General features: G+C 47.1%; 1 pseudogene across 1 annotated transcript; it reads left to right on the forward strand.

Moving 5' to 3' along the window:
• Positions 1-782: 782 nt before the first annotated feature.
• LOC310823992 (rap1 GTPase-GDP dissociation stimulator 1-B-like) lies at positions 783-8201 on the forward strand (annotated as a pseudogene). The gene is made up of 11 exons: positions 783-796; positions 1266-1339; positions 2120-2254; positions 3049-3177; positions 3463-3591; positions 3816-3941; positions 4233-4350; positions 7028-7147; positions 7302-7412; positions 7674-7799; positions 8161-8201. The product of its transcript is annotated as a rap1 GTPase-GDP dissociation stimulator 1-B-like (transcript).
• The last annotated feature ends 642 nt before the right edge of the window (positions 8202-8843 follow it).

The raw sequence follows: 8843 nt of genomic DNA on the forward strand, positions 1-8843 counted from the left end.
GGATCTTGTGAGGGGAGGAAGTGCAGGGTTTAAATACGACGGGGCCATCCTCTGATTGGCTATGGAGGTGATGAGGAATGAGGTGCAGCTGAACCAAAATGATTGCTGGAATGCCTGAGTAGGATCGAGATAGGTAGAGGGACGGAAACACAACATAACAGTCGTAACATTTACAAATACAAATCAAGAGGTGTGTGTGGACAGTAAATTACACTCACCGGCCACTTCATTAGGTACACCTGTTCAATTGCTCGGTAACGCAAATATCTCATCAGCCAATCACATGGCAGCAACTCAATGCATTTAGGCATGTAGACATGGTCAAGACGACCTGCTGAAGTTCAAACCGAGCATCAGAATGGGGAAGAAAGGTGATTTAAGTGACTTTGAACGTGGCATTGTTGTTGGTGCCAGACGGGCTGGTCTGAGTATTTCAGAAACTGCTTATCGACTGGGATTTTCACGCACAATCATCTCTAGGGTTTACAGAGAATGGTCCGAAAAAGAGAAAATATGCAGTGAGCGGCAGTTCTCTGGGCTTGTTGATGCCAGAGGTCAGAGGAGAATGGCCAGACTGGTTCGAGATGATAGAAAGGCAACAGTAACTCAAATAACCACACGTTACAACCAAGGTATGCAGAAGACCATCTCTGAACGCACAACACGTCAAACCTTGAAGCAGATGGGTTACAAAAGGGGGTCCAACCCAGTACTAGCAAGGTGTACCTAATAAAGTGGCCGGTGAGTGTATATTTGTGCTTTGTGTTTTTTGTTTACGGATCATGGAACACGAGTTGTACTTTATTTACAATAATATCGGCTTTGTCTCTGTCTCTGTCTCTTACTCTGTCTCTCTGTTCTCTGTCTGTCTGTGTCTCTATCTCTCTCTCTCTCTGTGTCTCTCTCCTGTGGCATAAGGGTTGCTATGTAAAGCCATGATGCAACCCTCCTATTCATGCCTCCATATTTTCATATATCAGTTCACATCGTCTGGTCCCATACAGTATGTGCCAGTGTATTTGGCTGAAATGCACGCATTCAATATTAATGAATTCACTAATTAAATTAATTATCAATCGCTGCAGTGTCTTTGGGGGGAGTCAGTTGTCCAGAAATGTCCAGAATCAACATAAAAGCAGTGGTCTGCTGGATTGAGTTCAAAGTTTTTACAGCGCGTGCCACAGAAGGATATGACTTGATATACTGCGTGTGCGTGTGTGTGTGTGCATAGCACACTCTCTGAGTGACGCACTGAGGGCCATTAGTGTGAGCACAGAGCTGATAGAGGAGGAGCTGAAGCCTCATCTGGACACCCTACTGACTGCGCTGCTGGAGAAGAGTGAGTTTCTGCACACGTCTACACTACACTAATAACTGCACTGTTCTTTTGACATGTTCTCATGTTCTTTGTAATGACAAAACATAACAATACTAAATATTATACAATAAAAGATACCGTCCCCAGGTCTCTTCCATACATTGGACCAATTTCTTGACCAGAGAGTGGGGACAGGATAGTCAATAACTTCACTAAAAGTAGTCCTTACTGAATCTATCTCTCCCCATGTTTTGAGTTGCTGGGCTGAGGCGCGCTAGTTTCTCCTATTTCTTAGATACATAGATATTAGATACATTTCCAGCTATAAAAAGCTCTGTTGCCTCAGACATGAGAGAGAGATGCAGGAGAGTGTTCAGAACACCCCCTTCTGTGTCTCCTCTGTATTCATTAAACAGAGAGGTGCTCTGTCTGTTTCTGCACACCTCTGGTGCTTTATGTGTCTACACACCAACTCTCTGTATCTGAGTCAGTGTCTGTCTGTGGAGAGGACTTACACACTAATGATCAGGCCAATGATGAGACAGCTGCCTTGCCCTCCCACACCCAAGTGGATTTGGGTAGACAGGAAGAGACTGAGTGTCAGATTAGCCTACATCTCTCTCACTCTCTCTCTCGCTCGCTCTCTCTCAGGGAGGACTTGTGCGCATACACACACACACACACACACAGACTTTCTCTCTCTCTCTCTCTCTTGGAATTCATCCGGAGGAGGTTCTTGTGGCCCACGGCAGAGGGGGATACGCGCGCCTTCGTGGCAGCGTGTGCGGTGTGCGCGTGCAGCAAGAACCCCCGTCTGGCCCTGGCGGGTCTCCTCCGGCCCCTTCATGTCTCCCTCCTCAAGCCCGTTATCTCTTGCCCCCTGGCCCCCCCTCCCCGCCCTGCTCCCCCACCTCGTCTCATCGGAGGACAGCCAGCGTACACGGTAGACCGGATTTTGGGGTGTAGACGGGTGGGGAGGGGTCTGCAGTACCTGGTAGATTGGGAGGGGTATGGCCCGGAAGAATGGACTTGGGTGCCCCGGCGGAGTATACTGGACCCCACCTTGATTACTGACCACCGCCTGCATCCTGGGGCACCTAAGTAACGGCTGGTGCCGTTTGTCGGGGAGGGGGGGGGGGGGGGTACTGTCATGCCTGAGGTTGCTGTCTGGTGACTCTGGCGCCCTCCTCTGGCGATACGGGGCCAGTGGCCTCCCAATCTACCAGTATTGGTTTCACCTGTGTGTTCTGTCCCCTGTTTGTTATTTATAGCCTGTGTGTTTCCCCATGTCCTTGTCAGAGATTCTCCCTGTCTGTCTAAGTACCCTGTCTGCCTGTCTGTTACGCCATTTCCAGTTGTTCCCCCGTTGTGCTAGTTATTCCACTTATTAAGTGTGTACCTTGGTTTATGGAGCTTGTTTTCTCCACCCTTGTTTTACCCTTTGGTCCCAGTGTTTGTTTGTATGCCGTTCCCCAGTTTTATGATTAAAACCCCCATTAACACTAATGTACTATTTTATTGAACTATATGCAGTTGATATGTATGCATAATGAGTTCTGTTGCTGACGTGCCCCTCTGTCCCTATCCCCTGTTCTTAATTATCTGTCTGCTCTCTCTCTGTGTGCGTGTGCGTTTGTGCCTGCCTGCCTTTCTGTCCCTGTGTGTGTGTGTGTGTGTGTGTGTGTGTGTGTGTGTGTGTGTGTGTGTGTGTGTGTGTGTGTGTGTGTCAGCCGCAGTGAGGGAGCCGTGCATCGAGGCGGGCCTGGAGACAGCCCTGGTGCCCCTGTTGAACTGTGCAGACCAGGAGCTGCTGCTGCTGTCCACGGGCAGAGCCATCGGACGTATCTGCCTTGACAACAGTGAGTGAGACTGACTCCTCCTGACGGCCAGGGGCCACACAGAGGGAACAGGGACTTGACATGCAGTGATGATGATAATGAATCTGCTGATGATGACTCTACTGAGTTAGTCAGCGATCATACAGTCCAATGCGTAGCCCTGTGGGTTTGGTGGTTGTGTGTGTGTTCTCCCACCTCTTTATTTGCCTCACTTTCAATCCATATCTTTGTTTATTCCACCATCGCTCCTCTCTCTGTCCCTCCCTCCCCCCCTCTCTACCTCCATCCATTCTCTCTGTCTCCCAGCCTGCCAGCAGGATCAGCTGGTGCAGAGTGGGGTGATCCCCAGGCTGGTGGCCATCATGAGGGAGTACCCAGAGAACGATCCACTTGTCAACGTCTGTCTCCTGGCCCTCTGTAACCTTGCCGATATGGGTGAGGATGACAGGAATTCCTTTAGAATGTTCTAGAGAGGGTTAGAGTCACTCTGAATGAGTTTGAATTGAGAAGAGGGGATGGGGTAAATTGCTGTTTGTTTAAATAGGTGTCTAAAGATACACTAGCCAGCATTCAATTGCTCTACAGTGGGATAATTTGTCAACAAAGATCAGAATTATAATCTTGTCAGTCTTGTTTGACCCCCCCCCCCCCCCCCCCAGATACAGCACGGGAGGCCCTGGTGGAGGTGGGCGTGGCTGAGGTCCTGACGTTCCAGTTGAGGCAGGCCCCTGATGCGGAACGCCGACACATCATACTGGAGGTGCTGGGATCACTGGGAGAGAGTGGTGAGATTGGGCTGTACAATGACTTCACTGACCTGTAGGTCTGAATTGTGGTTGTTCATGTGATGACTGTTAATGTATTATGTGTGTGCCACATTGTCCACTGTGTGGACAATGAACAATTTTCTATTCAATTCTGTTCTATATGTAGTGTGCTTTAAAAGATGAGATAAGCCTCATGTGTGAGGGCTATTCTTTTTATATGGAGGCTTTAATCATCTTAAACCTGAGAAGACATTTGTGTGATAGAGAGAGAATGTGCTGTGACTAACAGAAGCCTCCCTCTGTTGCCAGATGTGCTGAAGTTGCAGTTTGTGGAGTCAGGTGTGCCAGAGACCCTATCAGAGATGACTCGTGGGCTCCAGGGTGGCTCAGACCCCCTCCAACCTCATCGTGTCTCTCCTGCTGGGAGGTCAGTTTTTAATCAGCCTAACTTGGAGGCACCCCACTGTCTCTCTGTATATATAAATATATAAACTATATAAACTCCTGCTCTATCAATCAACCAAATGTACAGTGCCCTGCATAAGTAACAATTAAAGTCGAGATTCTCAGATGTTATTTGATGGTATTTGTGTACATATTGGTTTCACTATTCAGAAACACTTTTTATGCATAGTCCCCCTATTTTAGGATACCCAAAAGTAATGGGACAATTGACTTGACAGGTCTTTCTGGTAAGTCATGTGTGTTCTGTCACATCATTTGCGCAGGAATAAGAGAGCTGTCAATGTGTAGTATTGATTCTAGACTTTGGACTTGCCTTTGGAGTTTGCTATTGGTGTCTGTCAACATGAGGACCAAAGAAACATCAATGAAAGTCAAGGAAGCCTTGAGGCTGAAATATCAGAAAAATCAATCAGAAACATAGCCAAAACCTTAGACTTACCAAAATCAACAGTTTGTAACATCATTAAAAAAGAAAGAAAGCACTGGTGAGCTCAGCAATCGCAAACGGAATGGTAGGCCAAGGAAGACTTTTACAGCGGATGACCGAAGAATGCTCACCATAATTCATAAAAAACCCAAAACAACTGTAAGGTGCAAACCACTAGTTATCCTCAAAAAGGATGGTCAGGTTACAGTTTGCTAAAAAGCACCTAAAAGGTCTTGTGGACAGATAAGACGAATATTATCATGTACCAGAGTGAAAGAGGAAAGTTTGGAGAAAAAAGGATCTGCCTAAGATTTACAGTATACCACCTCATCTGTGAAACATGGTGGAGGGCGTGCTATGGTTTGGGCATGTATAGCTGCTACAAGAACTGGCTAACTTGTCTTAATTGATGATGTTACTGCTGACAGCAGCAGCAGAATGTATTTTGAAATGTACAGAAACATATTGTCTGCTCGAGTACAAGCAAAATTCATTGGATGGCGCTTCATCATACAGTAAGACAATAACCCCAAACAACTAGGGCGTTCTTCAGGGCCAAAAAGCAGAACGTTCTTTACTGGCCAAGTCAATATTCCGATTTAAATCAATTGAACATGCATTTAATTTCCTGATGATAAGGTTGTAGGCAAAAAGACCTCAAAACAAACAACAACTGAAGATGGCTGCAGTATAAGCCTTGCAGCGCATCACCAGAGAATATACCCAGTGTCTGGTGGGGTCAGCTGGTCGCAGTTATTGCATGCAAAGGATTGTCGACCAAATACTAACATTATATGATTTTTTCACATTTTAAAACCCCATTGAATTAAAGCTGTAGTAATTGTTTGATTTAAAATCAAAACTGTTGGAGTATAGAGCTAAAAGAAGACAAAATGCTTCCTCTTTCCAATACTTATGGAGGGCTGTATATCTAGATTCTGGGCTAAGGTAATTTGTTACTCTGAGCTGGCATCAGCTCCACAGCACCAAAACGACCTTGTGGTATTGGCTTGCCGGAGCTTGCAACTTAATTCAACCATGTGCCCTTACATGTTTCTGCATCACTTATCCCAGTTTTGAAAATATCCATATACTCTCAAACAATAGGATAAAAAAAGACAAAGTAGTCCAATGCCATTCTTAGATCGGCAAAGAAATTGAAAGTAGATAAGGTAGATAACATACAAAGCTTTGTCATACAAGTCCCTCTGTCTCTCTGTCTCTCTGTCTCACTGTCTCTCTGTTCCACTGTCCTTCTGCTTCTGTCTCTTGGACCCTCTGTCTCTCTGTCCCTTTGTCCCACTGTCTCTCTGTCCCTACTGTGCCTCTGTCCATGCAATTGCGATGCAGAGTGCCATGTTTGGAGTTTTCCAGTGAGGACCTCAGGTGAGAAGAGTTGAATGGAAAAACAATAGGACAAAATAGTAGTCCAATGTCTTAGATCGGCAAAGAAATAGAAAGTAGAAAACGTTTGTTTGAAATCTACAAACTAGCACACTTGAAGCGTTGTCCCACTGTCTCTTTGTCCCTCTGCCTCTGTCTCTTGGACCCACTATTGCTCTGTCTCTCTCTCCCAAGGTCCCTCAGCCTCTGTCTCTCTAACCCATCGTCCCTCTGTCCCACTGCCTCTGTCTCTCTGACCCACTGTCCCACTGTCCCACTACCCCTCTACCTCTGTCCCTCTGCCTCTCTGCCACACTGTCTCTCTGTCCCACTGTCTCTCTGTCCCACAGTCCCTCTGTGACTGCCCCACTCTCTCTCCGTCCCACAGTTCCCCTCTCACAGTCCCTTTGTCACACATTTTGTCCTCCCCTCATGTCCTCCATCACCATACTTCCTACGGACCTATCGTCTTCCCCTCCACCTAAGCCCTTCTCTGCTCGTCACATCCCCATTACTGTCAGCTCACATCTCTACCCTTTCACTGAGAAGACAATAGGACTAAGACTGAAGTAATAACAACATTAATTACTTCGATTGAGATTGACATCTCAATCTTTCTCGTTAAAGTATTGTGAGTATTATGGGTCTGCAACTTGCGTATCGACACATGGTTTGAGAGAGCGCTGTGTCATCCTCTTGGTGCTGGGGGATGGAACTACAAGAGAGAAAAACAAGTCAAGAATTTCTCAGGTCCCTCTATTCATGGTTAATTCATGGTTAACTTGTCTGACCTGCTGCTCATCCCTGTGGCCTGTGTGTGGTCTATCAGATGATTCCATGCAGAAGTGTTCAGGGGTTGTGTACCAGGATGTGCTCTCCTGGCTGCAGTCCTCTAACACTCAACTGCAGCTGTCTGGGGCCCTGGCCATTGCAAACTTCGCCAGGAATGGTGAGTTTCGACAAATGTGCCCAGATTTCTGCTGACTTTCAAAGATATTTCTCCTTTATTCTTAGTCCCTAAAGTTCAATGTCCATATTGTGTGGGAAACTGTTCCCTCTCTTCATATCATACCTTATTATCTCTCCCTTCCTCTCTCGATCAGAGACATTTGGGGTTCCTCACATCCTGACGCTCCTGGAGCAGTACGTGAATGAGGGCGACATGTCCGTTCAGCACACCAGAGTGAGTGCGCTCAGAAACCTGGCCATCCCAGATAGCTACAGCACCGGAGGCACATACTTTTTGCTCTTAAATCCCTACGATGGAGTTCAGTTGTAGTTTAAGCAGAGAGATGATAAGGATGATAAATATGCTATATTTTACAATTCATCGTCTCCACTGCACATGGTGATTGTTCATTGTTTCATGTCCCCTTGGACTACCACACGTACACACACACACAACCTCTCCACTTCTCAGACTGTAGGTTCAGTGACCTACTGTAATATGAGCTCTCTTCTCCCTACTGTTTCAGCCACGAATAAAGTGTGTATGCTGGAGGACGGGGTGACAGAGAGGATTAGGACCCTGCTGTGCTCAGACATGCCCCCGGTGCAGTTCAAACTGCTGGACACCCTGCGCATGATGGTGGATGGACAAGGTGGGTGGGCAGTGTGTCTGGTAAAGGGGAGTACATATGAAACCAATGTAGGGTCTACAGTTTGGTCGATCTCATTTCACTAAAGATAGCATGAAGAAGCTGCGTATGAAAGCTGCGTAAGTAATGCCCTGACACGAAAACGCTTGACACAAAGACAAAGGAGTCAACCTATGGAGTCCATCGAGGAAGGCCTGAGAGGAAGATCAAACTACGAAGTATTTTTATTCTCTTAGTTTCTTTTTTCACGACTCTGAGTGTACTGAGTGCTACCTACATCTTGTATTTCCCACAAACCCTCGATCTCTATACCGGCAAATATCACAATGTGCTTCCTCCCCATTCCTGTTATTTCATCCCTCAGGAGGACACAGACGCTACACCCCCCACTCGCAACCCATCTAATCTAGTCTACCCACCATGCTCAACTGACCACAACCTCACTGTCGCGGGAGGACTTTGGAACTGCCAGTCAGCGGTCCGGAAAGCACAGGCTATCTCAGCTTATGCCTGCTTCATGTCTCTCCACTTCCTTGCCCTCACAGAGACATGGATTACATCGGAAAACACAGCTACTCCGGCAGCCCTCTCTGATGCCTACTCCTTTTCTCATTCCCCTAGACTCTCTGGTCGAGGGGGAGGCACAGGACTCCTCATCTCACCTAAGTGGTCACATAATGTCCTTCCCCTGTCACACCTGTCCATATCCACCTTCGAATTCCATGCTGTTTCTGTCACCTCCCCTGTCAAACTTCACATTGTTGTTATCTATCGTCCACCAGGTCTGCTTGGCCACTTCTTAGACGAGATGGATGTCCTTCTCAGCTTCTTCCCTGAGGACGGCACACCGCTCACACTACTGGGTGACTTCAACATCCAGTTGGAGAAGCTTCACTCGTCTGGAGTGCTTGACCTTCTCTCATCCTTCGGCCTTACCCTGTCCCACTCTCCTCCGACTCAGCGGGCAATCAGCTTGACCTTTGTGGGGGGACATGCAGCGTTCGGCCTGTAGAGGGAGCTACAGGACCGTGGCCAGGGTGACGGAAG

Source organism: Argentina silus (assembly GCF_951799395.1).
Source record: "Argentina silus genome assembly, chromosome: Y".
Lineage (NCBI taxonomy): Eukaryota > Metazoa > Chordata > Actinopteri > Argentiniformes > Argentinidae > Argentina > Argentina silus.